We start from the raw sequence: 15554 nt of genomic DNA on the forward strand, positions 1-15554 counted from the left end.
GAAAGTCATATTAGGGTGGTTTGTTGCATGTTATAATTATATTCCATTATTTCAGTTTCCTGCATGGTGGTTATGAAATAACCATTCGTATATGTAAGACATTATTGATCGGTGCTTTCTACAAAAATTGGATTCCAAAACTGCCTTCGAAAGTTCTCAAACTTCACTATGGGTTTAGTGTATAAAGACACGAAATGCTTGAAACACCCATTACAGACAATCTATAGGAGAAGAGCACTTAAATGTGCAAGTCTGATGAGTACAGCTTTGTTACTTATGCATAATTAGGCCAAGATGCACTCAGGGATGGCCAATGCCATCGGGCCTACCTTAAAACCCAGTGGCTTCTTTCTCTCTCACTGTACAAATCACTTCCAAGCTCATACCCATGTCTGGCGAACAACAGACCCGGGCTGAGCCTGGGCATTTGAGACACAACGCCACCTCCTTCATCAGTAGAGTATCATCAAACACAGGAGATGTGGATTAGCAATGATTAGCAGGGATTATAGCTGGTTAATGGTGGGAAAATACATTAGGAGCCACGGGCTCAGGGAGGGATTTCGCTCACGCTAGCGGATTTGCATTGATCCAGAGCAAATGAATGAGGATTAGCTGCATCTATCTACAGATAAATAACATTAAGCGTATTATTTGGGCACGAGCTGTTATTAATGACATTACATACACCACAACAATGCCGGTAATTATAACAAATGGGCCGAATAATGCATTTAATGGTATTTTTAAATTTGTGTCTTGTTCTAAGAGGGTGTTAAGATTTTCAGGAGCTGAGATTTGGTGGAAATACACCACTGGAATGTAGTGTGAGATTTCTTATTAGAAGACTTTAAAACTTGCTCTTAAAGAGATAGTACACCCAAAAATTTAAATTCTGTCATCATTTACTCTCCCTCATGTTGTTCCAAATTTGTATGACCAACATGCAACACATATTATGAATAGTAATACTTCTAATTTTTGGAGAAAAAAAACTTCTAATTTCATGTCCTGCAGAAGAAAGGAAATTATACATGTATGGAATGACATCAGGGTAAGTATATAATGACAGCAGTCATTTTTCTTTTGAATTCACAAGATAGTTGTATTTAAAACATGTATCATACACAATTTCGTTTTTATGACTATTTTCCAACCCCCAAAAGTAAACATCATTTGTTGCTTCTGTGCCTTTAAGATTCCTACAGTATGTAAAGACCCTTTTTACATATGAAATGAGTAACAGCATATTTACACACAGGTTATGTGCTTTTATTTGGATCTAATACTGTAGTTTTTAACTCGTTCTTCAATAACAACCGGTTTATGAAACCTGCATTACATTGTCAAAGATTTCCAAAACAATCTATGCTGAAACATGCCACTCAAACTGTGAAGATCAGATCCAAAATAAAATAAAATAAGAAAACTTCAGCTGCTTATTTGCAACAGTGGTACCTTCTAGAAGGATAGAGCAGTAAGTGCAAGCAAACAGTGAGGAACAGCACTATATTTCTTTCATCATTTGTTATTCTGGTGTTTAATACAATTAATAATAAGATTAATCTCCTTTATACCAAATTACTGGACAGACTACGTTTCTCAAAACAATATAGAAGTGTAAAAGTGAGCAGTTGTGTTCATATCTGGGACAAAGCTGCATATGTTCAGAACAAGCCATTTCTGGAGCTTATAGTTTCAATAAATGCTCTTATTTTAACTGTGGAGGATGTTTTGAGTTCTGAAAGTTACAGTATGTTTTCATAGCACAATGAACCCTTTTATCTCAAGAGACCAAGGGAAATTAGATTCTTCATGACATGAACCCTATAAGCATAATTTCTTCAGCGACGGCCACACATTGTGGTGCGTGATAGCATGCTGCTGCACAAGGCTGCGTTTGTCCCATTCAAAGCAACTGATGGGAAGGCAGTGAGGAACAGAAGCACGGAGGGACATGTGCGGTCGCACTTGCATCACCAAAGTTACCAAGCAAGTGATCTGATAATCTTTACCAATGTTCTGTCTACTCTAGTCTCCTACACTCATGGCCTACACTCGACTCTCCGCTCACTATCATTTATGTAATAAACACCTGACCCCGACAGCGAAGGGCAGAGTGCTTGAGAATCAGAGGAGGAAGGAGGGGAAAATGTATTTTTTCATCAAAAATTCTCTCTCTTCCATACCTCAAGGTTTCACCTCAGAGCTGCATGAAAGATGGACAACAATGTGGCCACACAGCGATCAGCTATTTACCATATGAAAAGCTTCGGCTGAGCACAGGAGGAGTCCGATTCTTAGTTATTTATGATGCCAGGGCCTTGTATCTATATGGACCCTCCTTCAATTTGATTCTCAAATACAGACCTGTAGAGGATTCAAGTACAGTCATGGAGAGTCCTCCAGCCTTTCCACTGCTTCTCTCCTTCGCTTCAAAACTTGTGCTTTTAAGGTCTTAAATGTTTTGAGTTGCATCTCAGGTTTGTAAGAAATAAAAATCATGTTTACAGTAATGCGGCTAGAAGTCCAAAGGTCATTTGTACCGGAGGGTTTAAATCCAAAATGTGAAGTTTGCATTTTTTGTTAAAGCACATATAAAAATGTTTATTATCCCATCTGTAAAGTCTAAATTCTCTTTTTGAGATGGGACTATATATGTAATAGTTACACACGTCACTTTTTTTTATATTCTTGTGTGAATGAAGGAACAGTTTTTGAGATCACTGGGTTTAAATGCTCACAACATGAGCTGGAAATCCTCGATTGCAACTAACTTTGCATAGACGAGATTAGTAAGAAATTATATCATATGAGTTTCATGTGAAATGTTAAAGTGTATCATTTGAAACTGTAAAACAAATAATCCTACTCTTAATAAGTGTTTTAGTTTGATCATCCAGTTAAAATATCTAAAAATCCTTGCAAATCAAGTTACTTGAGAAGCAACACAGAGAATATAAAAAAAAATGTTTCAAAGACAATGTGTCTTTAATACAAGTGTTTTTTGTATTAGATTTCCATTTGTTTTAAGTATAAACAAGGGAAATCATCTGCCAGGGCAGTAAAACAAAAACATTTATATTTAAGATACAATCTAAAACAAGTCTTAATATATTATAAATTGTTGCTTTTTAAGCAAACATATTAAGATTTCAGATGCAAAAACCTCTAAGTCCGTCTGCGATTTTTATCAGGCTCCTAATGTTTAGGTTCAATAATTTCACTTGAATTATGAAAAGGTTATTAGTTTGGTTGTTGGTTATTAGCTGGTAATGTCTTGTTCTCAAAAAATTCCAATGTTATTTTCATAGGAGTATGATAAAAAATGCTCATTTAAAAGAAAAAATCTCAGATGAACTTAGTTTTTTAGGCATTTTTACAGGGAAACATAAACAAGTAAAAGTTAAAGTAAAACAAATTAAATAAAAATTCGTTATGAAGTCATTTTTGTGGTGTATACCTGCACAGACTTACACCTCTAGGTGCATTACGGTTATTTTTTTGTTTTTGGGGCAAGTCATGTTTTTACTATAGTAATGAATGGTACAGTGTAGCCACAGATGCTTACAGTAAACGTTTTACTCTGGAATGGTCATTTAATCTTCATTGTTGGAGTTCGGCTTAATAATGAATTAATAAATTATTTTTTTATTTCTCCACTATTACAAGAGAAACCGAACATTCTGGATGCATTTATACGCTCATGCACTGATATATTGTGTCTTACAATAGAATCATGTGCTTTATGATAACTTTGAATGGCATTATCAGAACAGTCCTAAATTCCTCTCGTCTCCGATATGCTACATCTCAAATATTATGTTATAGTACAGATGTCCAAGCCCTCTGTCCCTGTCATTTTTTCTAAAGCTAAAAGCTTCTTAGGAAGGTCACAAGTTAATAACTCACCCCGAAGGCCTTCTTCTCAAGTCAAGATATAGGTTCTCCAATACTTCACATTCAAAACCTAGCCTTTGTGTGGTGGCCATCCTAGGGGACTGCTCTTTCAAGACTTAAATCACAAGGTTGACTGTAGCTCTAGAAAAAAATAAAAATAAAAATAAAGACAGAGTTTGAAAGAAGGCTGTGCTAAACAATGGGAAGGTCACAAGGGCTGGGAGATTTCCAGGGTCCTTCAGACAATATCTGTAGCGTATTGTATTTAGCACTTTTAAAAACTATAGAAACCAGACAAATAAACACTTGTTGTGCTGTGCGATTGTTTGTATTTCCACAATTCTGCAAATGGTCTTGGTTCAATAACATGTTGTACATGAAGGTTTTTCTTTTTTAACAAGCAAAGAAGAAAACTAATCAGATGTCTGTTTTTGCTACAAAACATGTAATATGGCATTCGCCCACAAACTCAACTTGACATTTCGTATTTGAGGGTGATGACCAACTTCTTTGAAATCTCTTTCATTTCTCTACGTGTTCTGGTTCAGGCCTACCCTCCTTGCCCTCCAAAGCACTGCCACAAGAGAGAAGAGCAATGTGCAAACGAGCCCTTCGGCTCACAACTGCCAAAAAAACAACAACAACAACAAAAAGAAATAAATGAGAAAGATGAAACGAGGGGAGACAAGGAGGGAGCGCGAGACGGAGCGAGATGAAATAGAGACCTGCCGCTGAGCTCAAGGACGCAGCGCGCGACTGCGTAATTAGAAATGTACACAGACGATTTAGATGCAGGGATGTGATTAGGGAAAGCAGCCCGGTCTTCATCTTAATCAGCTCACTTCTGAAAGCTCCTTATGGATGGGAGGGGGACATACTCTCAGAGAACAAGACTGAAACCATCCACTCAGTCAAACAGACTGAAGAACTGAGGGAGAGATGTGAAAAATAGAGGTGGAGAGTAGGAAAAGACTGACTGGCAACAAAGAAAATGGAAAGAGAAAATGGAAACATCAACGATGGCAACAGTGAACCATTTGCTGAAAATATCTGTGACTGAAGAGTGACGTAATGCAAAAGAAAAAATGTTTAAAAAAAATGTAATCATAAATATATAAAAAAACATACAAATATATTTTAAAAATAAGTATAATTATTTTTTTTTTAAATTACATGTAAATAATTTATATTATTTTTGAAAATTGTAAATAATTATGTTAAAAATATTTAAAATCGGTGTTTTTTAAATATTGTTTAAAAAAATAAGAAATTACTTAAAGTTTTAAAAAATAAATTCTCAGATTTAAATCTGAATGTTTTCTTGAAAAAAATTAATAATTTTAGGGGGAATAAGAAATGGAAAATGGAATGTGAAATTTATAAAAATTAGTTTCTTAGACAAATACTAACCATTTTGTATTAGCCACAATATAAAGAGGTTTGACAGGTAACCAAGAAAATGTGCTTATGTGGTGAATTAACTGATATTTTTTAAGTTAAAAAAAAAAAGTCAATGTGACTGAATCAACCTTACACCAATGAAAGTAATAATGGGTAAAATCAGCTAGAAATGGCACCTAATGGCACATCACTTTTTGCAGTGTATGCAAGTACATTTTAATGTGTACATAGTACTGGGGACTAAGAGACATTATACAATGACTAAATAGTGGACAATAGAGGTAATCACAGATAGCAGAGGCACAGAGAACAAACAGAAAGCAGACAGATGCTAATGTCCACTATCCGTCACTGAAATATGCCCACTCATTCACCTCTCTTAGTTAGAGAGAGAACAGTCCTGCTCATGAGACATAAAAAAGAAAGACCGACACACAAAGAGTCAAATAATGAGTGTGGTCATTTAAAAAAAACTACTCAGCCTCCATCCCTCTCTTTCTCTCTCCTTCTCCATATCACCAGCCATGTTATTGATCACCTTTAACCTCTGCTTTCAGCACTGTCAAAACTACCATTTAGGGCCTCCCCAGGGCCGAGGAGCCATCAATGACACCCCTGCCCCATAAATCATTACCAAGCCTGTGAGGGTCTGCTGCCCAGGGGCCTGACATTCAGGGGCAAAACCAAGCCGATCTCCCCTAACACGCCCCCACGGGTCAGAGGTCATCCTGTCAACACTGTGCCAGGCACTCCCTCGGCCCTCTGCTGGCACTCGTTTGGTTTTTAAATCAAAACAAAGGTCAGGAAGATCGTCCTCTTGCTCTTTGCACCACACAAGTGACACTTTCACACCATTAACACTCCTAATCGGGCTCACAGCCAACAGGACGCGGTCATTCGACCGGGGAGGCAGGTGGTGTCAGAGGTGACGCCTCCAAATACTTCTGGAATAATCTATAAGCTTGGGTCAAAATAAGGTCTGGACCATGTCGGGATAAGGGAAATAAGATGATTCGTTTAAAGATGCCATCAAATTCAGGAAACTAAGAGGTTTTATGTTCAAACCTTCCTCATCACTGATGTGGAAGTCTGTGTGGGCTAAAAATATTGATTTTTATTATTAATTGCAGTCTTTATATGAACAATCCTGATATCATTATTTAAAACCTCAAGAATAATATTTTACTTTATTATAAGTGGCTGCATGAAAAATGCATTTGTACAGCAAAGTAAACATACAATAGCCAATTCATGAACATATGAGTCTTATGAATTGGTGCTTTTTATTGAATCAAAAACATACAACGCAACCAGTCTGATTCCCAAAAAAGAATGTCTATTAACTGGTTTTTTTAATAATTAGCTTAAAGGAATAGTTCACCCAAAATTTTTAATTTTGTCATAATTTACTCACCCTCACGTCTTTCCAAACGTGTACACGTTTCTTTCTTATGATAAACACAAAAGAATATATTTAAAAGTTGTTGGTCCCCATTGACTTCAATAGGGAAATAAATACTATGGAAGTCACTGGGACCATCAACTGTTTGATTACCAGCATTCTTCAGAATATCTTCTTTTATGTTCAACATAAGAGAGAAACTCATACAGGTTTGGAACAACATGAGGGTGAGTAAATGATGGCAAAATTTTCGTTTTTGGGTGAACTATCCCTTTAAAAGGCGAGTTGCCAATTTGAATTGATCTGAAACTGCCCTGTAGTCACAGTATTAGCAGAGAGAATTTATGAAAACAAAATGGATATTATAACTGAAACATACCAAAAAGAATAAGATTCAAATCGATTCAGAAACAAAATTGGATCGAGAGCTTGTGAATTAGAATTGAATCAGGAAATCTATATTGGTATAATACAATTGGATTACAAATAGTAAAACAAAATACATTTTCACAAAAAAATGTATTTGAAAAATTAAAAATTAAAAAACATTTGAATAAAAATAAACAAGTTATCAGATTTGAACAGAAATATATTATTGCAAAAACAACCAAATTTAAAAAGTATTGTCAGGTAAACAAAACATGTGGTAAATTTACTGCTATTAATGTTAGTAAATGTGACTGAACTTCATTCATTTACACCAAAGAAATAAATAATTAAAAGTCATATCAAGTAGAAATGTCTCTTTTAGCAGTATATGCCAATACAGTTCAGTGCCCAATACAGGTATAGTGCAGTTCAATGAAGTTCAATTAGTATTCTGTATATACTAATTAGTATATCTGTGCACCCTATTCTCAGATAATTTTGTAAGATAGAGATAGGTTACCTTAAAATGCCTTCAAGATATATTTCTCTGTCCACCATGCACATATTCATATTCCCTCAGAAAGATTGAGAAAAATCTCTGTTACTCACAATCCAGCTCCAATCAAACACTTTAATTTGCAAGTTGCAAGGTTTTGTTTCCCAAAACATGAATGATGAGCTGATATAGGTGACAGCTGGATGTGAAGGAGCTCGGCATCCCCTCAGGAGGAAAGCCTCATCCCCCTCGTTTCTCCCCACTCTGGAGGTGAAACAGAGAGGATTAATTGGTTTAGTGCCTTTTTCGCTATGCTTGGTCCCAGCAATTAAATATTGGCCCTGGGCCCTCTGTGACCATTAGCGTACAATGCCGTGTTAACTGGGGCCGCTCCGGTCTCGTGTTTGTGTTCACGCAGGGCCACGACCGCATTAGCAAAGCGTTAAAAAGTTAGCCGGACTAAAATTCATCTCCACGTTCTAAGGGTCAGCGGTAATTGGTTGTTGCGCTCCAAGTTGGCGAGTAGTTTCTCAAAGGGAAAGGAAAGAGAGTAAATAAGGGATTTCAAAAGCTTATCGGGTTTACTATTTACAGAAAAAGAAGGGAGGGACGACGCACAAGAAGTTGAACGCATGAAAGAAGAAAAAGCAAATAAAAAAGCCAGCTCGCATTTTAAGTCTGTATACGCCAGGAGAAATAGTTTAGTGGGGTGGGTTTAGCAGCTTTCATATCTTTCTTTCCCTCTCTCTGTCGATGTCGCTTCCACTCCCTCAAGCCGTCAATTAGTGGGCCCGAGCTTCTGAGGGCCAGGCTCATCCTCACATGTGCCTTTGTTGCAGTGACATTGACTCTCTCTCCCAGCAAGACATTTGAAGGTTAGGATAAGACACTGTCCAGGTTATCCATGGGTGCTCTCTGGGGTGCTGGTCTATGCCTCCCAGGATGAATAGTGTGTTGAGGAAGCAGGCTAAAGGGCCTTTCAACTGCACCAGGCTGCTCACACACAAGAGTAGCTTGGCTTGGGGCCAGTATTTGTGCACTCACAGAGTGCTTCAAGTTGTCTTCAAAGAGCTATTGAATGCTGGAGTGTCCAGCTGTGGAGACTGGACTGAAGAGTCAGTGGGGATGTGCTTGCCGTCTCCGTAATATTAATCCGAAAAATGACTAGTTAAGCTCATAGTGCGTCAACGCAACAATTCTGATCATGGTGGCTAAGGCGATTTGTTGTGGTGTTCAATGTCGGACTATCATCTTGACCTTCTAGAGCATCTTTAGGACTACATTCATCACGGTGTCTGCTATACACACCCCCTACGCCCTGAATGCCAGGAAGCCCCAAAAGGGACCAATTGGTGGAGAGTGACAATTGTGATGGCCTTTTGAAAGAGCAGGTTGCCTATCGAGCAAGATGTCCTGTGTTCTTTTCGGTCAAGATTTAGTATTTATCCGACATTAATAATGGAAAAAAAAGGAGAATTTGTTGTGAAGTCTCAGCACTGAGTGTATTCATAATCTAGTCCGGAGCTTCAGAATGTGAGAAGGCTCTGACAATGGCACAATTGTATTCATGGCCCACCGTTATTAATTATGTATGTTTCGATTGCTGGACAACAACAAAACAAGTGCATGGCATTATCACTAACAATAACATTGACTATCGCTCCTACACAGTGTTGGTTTGAAAGTCTGTCTGTCTGGGTTCGGTCCAAGCAGACTGCATGCAAAAAGCCCACTTTTTAACATGAATTTCCCTGCTGAAAAAAGGTTTAAACCAGTCTAAGCTGTTTGCTGGTCTTAGCTGGTTTAAGCTGGTCCTCCCAGTCTGAAAACTAAAATGAAAAATGAATGAAAACATTTTTGTCACCTGAAACAAACATAACTGGAACATAACTGGGCGGAAAAAAACAAAAATACACTTTCATGTTTTTCAAACACTAATCAAAATTTTAAAAAAAATTAGAGAAAATAATTTTAGTCTTTGAAACATTTTATTACACCTAAAACTAGATAGAAATAACTAGATAAAAAGACTGTACTGTGAAATCTAATGCCATTAAACATTTTAAATGAATTAAAACCATTCAAATTAAACCATTTAGAGAATTAACTTTGGTAGCTCTAAAAATCAAATTAAATTAAATCAAATCAAATTCAGGCCTTAATTATGTCCTGGCTATTAAACCATTAAAATTAAAACCATAAAATTTTACCGTTTAGAGAATTACCTGTGGTAGCCCCAAAAATAAAATAAAATAAAATACTGACCTTATTCTGGCCTGGCTAAGTTGGTTTTCAGCTGGTCTATCTACAAACATGTGCAAAATCCCCATAAAACCCACCAACAGACCAGCATGACCAGATTGAAATCATAGCAAACCTTCTTAGTCTGATCCAAGATGGGTTTTTTTCAGCAGGGTTAACCCTTATTACATATTGCTTGTTGTAAAATGCAGACCATATTTATGACCGTTAGACCAAATGCAAGGGCTTATGAGTTACCCCAATCCATTAATAACGGGTTCAGCAGAACTAAACCGAATTGTTTACAGCCCACTCAATGGACCCACATGAGCACATCTCAGAGTTCAAGGGTGAACGGCCCACCCACGTCACTACACGGTGAGGAGACACCCAGGAATGTTGAAGGTCAGTGCCACGCAAGACCATATCTCTAAACCCCACAGGACGCACGCCCCTGCCCTGTCACACCCCCATCAGTAGCCCATAACCTCTCCTGCCCTGCAATACCCTCAGTCCTGAGCATATGCACCCGAAAGCCTGCGAGACCCCTGCATTTGTCACTAAACTTCTGCATCACAGCTGGCATACAAAAGCAACCCAGTGTTTGCGTGAGCATGTGAGAGCGCCTGGGCGCAGATGTCCTGCAGCGGTGCCGTGTCAATGCGTCTGTTGTGAACGCAGCAGGGAAACGCGTCGGAGGCCTGGCCTACACAGTGGCTGCCATCTGAATGGATGGAATTCAAGATGGCAACTCTGACGAGCTGAGCATGCAGACGCGAAACAATACCCCTCTCTTTCTTTTCCCTCGCTCGCTTTCTCGGTCTCTCTCACAGTGGCTTTTCATTATCCTTTCATCCCATTCTCTCTGCTCGCCAGAGTCCCATGCGGCACTTTTGCTGTGATGGAGACCTATCCGGGGTTCTTTGGTGCGCACGGATACCATGCTTTGCCCCGGCAGACTCGGGCTGATTACTACGGAGAGGCCTTCAGATGTGTGTTAAATCACAGGGCTGGCTTATAGATTTTTTATGATGAAGTGGGTAAGGCTTGGGAAGTGAAGAATGGCTGAACAGGGTAGTGTACCTCCTCTGATCTTCCTCTGTGCTGTTTCATGCTCTCGTTTTCACCACCTCGTGCGCTTCGGCACACTGTCAAACACACTATTCATATTTTAAAAAGAAATGTGGCAGGATAGAAATAAATGTGTCATAACTACGCCCCGTTCAATGGAACGGTACGGAGGAGAGATCGCTACCCTGCGGCAGCGGATGATTGATTGCAAACGATCATTCTATGATTGATCTATTGATTATGTGTCCGGCAGCCCTCACCCTGTTAACAGGAGACATATGGCATCACTCTGGGGACATTAGGAAGGCATGCCGCAGCCCATAATGCACCTCTTCCATTTGCCCTATAGTCTCCCAGCAGGTGAAAAGGAGTCTGGAGAAGAAACAGAGGAAGTATAAGTACAGTGCATCAAGATTCACATTATAAAAACTCATCTCCCAGCATGATCTGAATGATTCATTTGAATGAATATCATGTTACCCTCGGAGCACATGTGTTTACATCAAACCCAACAAGGTTTGTGGCTAAAGATTAATGTATGATCCAAAGGGCTCGCTGTGGATCACTGACACCATAATGGGGGTCTTTCAGCACACGTGTCTTTTCCCACAATTAGCAAACAATGTAATTAGAGTAAAGCAAAGTAGTTTAAAACTAAGGGGTCTCTGGAGAACGCAACATTAGACTGAGGCTGAAAGCCAGCCTGTAACTAATTATTCACATAGCTTCTTTGAAAAGATATTAGAAGGGATCTGTGGTATATCATTTCAATATCTAAAATAGGAAGCAGTGTGTTCAGAAAATAAAGATTAAGAGGAATGGAAAAACATGACTTCTCATCAAACAGATAAAAATCACACAGATGCTGATAAAAGCAGTTGATCTCTAGGTGAGTTCATGACTGACTAAAGTACATGAGCGCAAAATTCAGAATTAAAGAACTGGCTCGCGTTCATAATTGTGAATTGGCCACACCTCACAGGAAGTTATAAAGAATATATCTAATTTTCTTTCTTTCTATCTATCTATCTATCTATCTATCCATCCATCCATCCATCCATCCATCCATCCATCCATAATTTTCTTTGTCCATAAGGCCTATAAAACATTGGTTATCAACATTTCTGACTCACTTTCTGAGGCCCCTTATTATCAAAGGCAATATTTGAAGACACCCTAAAATATTTGTGGTACTTTAGCTGTAATGACAAACCTCATTTTAAAACTTTTTTTATTTACAGAAACAACAAGTTGAAATACAAATGTATTTAATTTAATTGCTGTCCAGGGTTTAATTTTTTTTTATCATAAATGAATTTACATGACATTTCTAGTCATTTGTGATTACAGGGTTTTTAATTACTTTTTTATTTATTTATTTTCAAAAATAGCAATTTCCAATAAAATTCCCAATAAAATATTTTCAAGCTTGACATAACTAGAAAAATGTACATTACAAATGTACAATACACAGAAATGTCCATTAATATGTAATATTTTATCAATTTGCACTTAATTTAACTTTAATTAAAATAAGAAATATGATATCAGCATACATCTCAAGTTTCTGATGTTTTAGCTTATTTTAAAGTTTATAATTTTAATCGACATTGCAGGGTCCTTGGAACTGTGCTGAAGGCCCCTAGTGGGCCCCGGACCCCTGGTTAAGAACCACGGCTATAAACCCTCAAACTTAAGGGCTTTATAAACTTTTTTCAAAACTTTCAAACAAGATGTCAAGCCAACATTTAAAGTTTGTCTTGACAAGCATTCCTTTCATATACAATAGTTACAATAATTAGTTATGTGAATTTCAATTTATATTAATAGTACTTCAAATTACATTCAAATTTGAATTACAATTCAGAATCCTGTTTGCTTTCTCAATACAGTTTCAGTTGAAAGTCACTGATTAAACTGGATTTTAAAAAGTACTCTCATTTCATTTCTGAATGATGTATTCTCTGTATAATAGTAAACAAATAATTTAGTAAGAATGCATGTGAGAAAAGAGAAGGAGGGATAGAGATAGCGAAAGTGTAAGAGCCAGAGAGTGAGAGAGTAAAAGAGAGCAACCAGTTCTTTGCAAAGCAGCCTCTTTGTTCCCAGGGATCCCAGCGGTGGGCGGATAGCCCTAGATGAGAGAGAAACATTATCTCTCCGAATAGAGCCAGTGCACTGGTTCCAGAAGCCGCACTGGCACGATTCGCCCTGTCCTCTAGGTAATTAATTCTCTGAGTGGCCCTTCTCTCATGGGAACAAAGTGGCTGCTTGTTAGAGCAAAGTGTTCGAAGATCAACCAATCTCGCTGCAGACATGCCGCAGGACTACCACTGTTCAAGAGCGGCCACGTGTTGGCTATTCCACGCCCACAAAGGGCCTCTTCATCTCAAAATTTAGAGTCTCATAAAAACATTATTGTGCGGCGTCGGGGATCATTTGTCCACTTCACAAAAGACTCGAAAACCAAAACATTGACCCCTCTGGTCTTTCTGGGTGCATTTTTAAAATTCTGACCCCCTCCCTGCCACTCTTGTGCCCACACTGACGTCCCAGCAGCGCTCCTACGCAGCCAAAGTCACCATGAAGGTATTTCAAAGGTTGCGTGGTCAAAGCCGCCACCATAGAGGCCATTATGTTTTGGCCCTCGTCTTGCCGCCAAACAGAGGAGGCTCTGTTGGGTGATTGCGTCCATCTATTGCGTTTTAAATGTCTTTCGCTCACTCTGATGGTTCCTAAATGCGTGTTTTTGTCCCTTGTTGGTTCACCTCTTCTCCTTTCGAACATAGGCATGAATCAACGGGCCCGACTCTCCATCAATAATATTCTAAATATGGCTGCTCCACATGGCTCCGCTCTTGCACACCGTGTACCTGCCAAGCGCTTGGGCAAGGTCATGTCAGCCTATTAACCATATTAAAACATTGCAATTATGGTAATTGGCAACTACTAATGCAACTTTAGGTAGCTTTGCTCCAGGCAATTAATCATAATGGATTAGCCACTAATGTGTAGGGGGAGGGAGTCGAGAGGTACAGGGTCACATGCTTTAGGCCCATCCGGCTGGTCAGAGCTTGACCCTGATTGCACCGAGCTCATTCAACTTTATTGCGCTCATCTAATTTGCAAACTTCGTAGCGGAAATAGACCTTGTGCAAAAATAGTCTTAATGGCTTTAACATCACTAGATGGCTAATCATGTCTGGTATATCTCAAGACATGGATTTTGTAGAAATGCCTGTCTCGGGTGATACACATATAGAGTGACCTATAGATTGTTGCAATGAGCAGACATGCAAAATATTTTCCTTTACCTTGTCACTGGGGCCTTCAATTTTGAGGGTATTTTGTGACATATATAAAACAATAATTTTTTTTGGCAAGGATTACATTTATAAAAAGTCAAAGTAAAGACATTTATAATGTTATAAAATAATTTGTTTAAATAAATGCTTTTCTTTTGAACATTCTGAACTTATAGAACTTTCATCATAGAATCCTGAAAAAATTTCACAAAAATATTAAGCAGCACAACTGTTTACAACCATGTTAATAAGAAATGTTTTTGAGCAACAAATCAGCATATTAGAATGATTTCTGAAGGATCATGTGACACTGAAGACTGGAGTAATGACTGCATAAAATTCAAATATGCTATCACAGAAATAAATTACATAATAAAATACATTAAAATAGAAAAAAATTTATTGTACTAATATTTCACAATATTCCTCATTTGACCTTTTTTGGATTAAATATATGCAGCCTTAGTGAACATAATATTACCTCTTTTAAAAAATCTTAACCATAAACATTTGCATTGTATTGTATATATGTATGCATAAATACACTATATATTTATAGTGCTACTGTCTACATGTATGTTTTTTTTCCCATGATTATTCTTTTATCTCTGATTGTGGTGAGGAACTGTCGATTATGTAACAAGTTGTTGGATGAAGGTGTCATGCTACGCAGTTCGTCCAAGAAATTGCAGAGTTTGATTGGGAGGAAAGTAAGTGTCATCCCTTTTCAGTACCAACCTCTCCCTATCGTTCCACTGTGCAGACCCCCTCCACCCCTCCTCTCCAAGCAGCCCTGACTGTGTCTCTCCAGGAGGAGAGCGCATTCTCCTTTCATCCCCTTTAGAGGACAAACATCAGCCCCATCTTGCCGCCATCCATATTCATGAGCCTCTTATAAATATCTGATAGCGGCCGCTCTACAGCTGTTTAGCTCTGAAAGCAACGCTTAGCCCATACACACACACACACATAGGCTTTAACGTCAGCACTTACTGGTCCGTTCTTGGGCCCTCATCACCTAGTGTGCCCTGGCGGCCCCATGATAGCATCGGCTCATTGCCGGGGTATCACTCTCGGCTTAATTAAAGACTAAATGTGACCGCTAAATGAGAAGAGAATCCAAAAGAGCTGCGCTTACCTTCCACATGATAGCACAGCGCTTATCTAAAGAGAGAAAGAGACAGAGAGTGCATGATAGAGAGAGAAAGAGATGGCCAGGATATACAGATTTCAGTTAATTGTCACTTCCTCATCTTACCAAAGCACAGTACAAGGTGACTGCTATATCAATCATGTACGCTTAAATTATTCAGTTGTGTGTGTGTGTGTGTGTGTGTGTGTGTGTGTGTGTGTATATATATATATATGT

The sequence above is a fragment of the Sinocyclocheilus anshuiensis genome, unplaced genomic scaffold (genome assembly GCF_001515605.1).
Source record: "Sinocyclocheilus anshuiensis isolate Anshui unplaced genomic scaffold, SAMN03320099.WGS_v1.1 scaffold702, whole genome shotgun sequence".
Lineage (NCBI taxonomy): Eukaryota > Metazoa > Chordata > Actinopteri > Cypriniformes > Cyprinidae > Sinocyclocheilus > Sinocyclocheilus anshuiensis.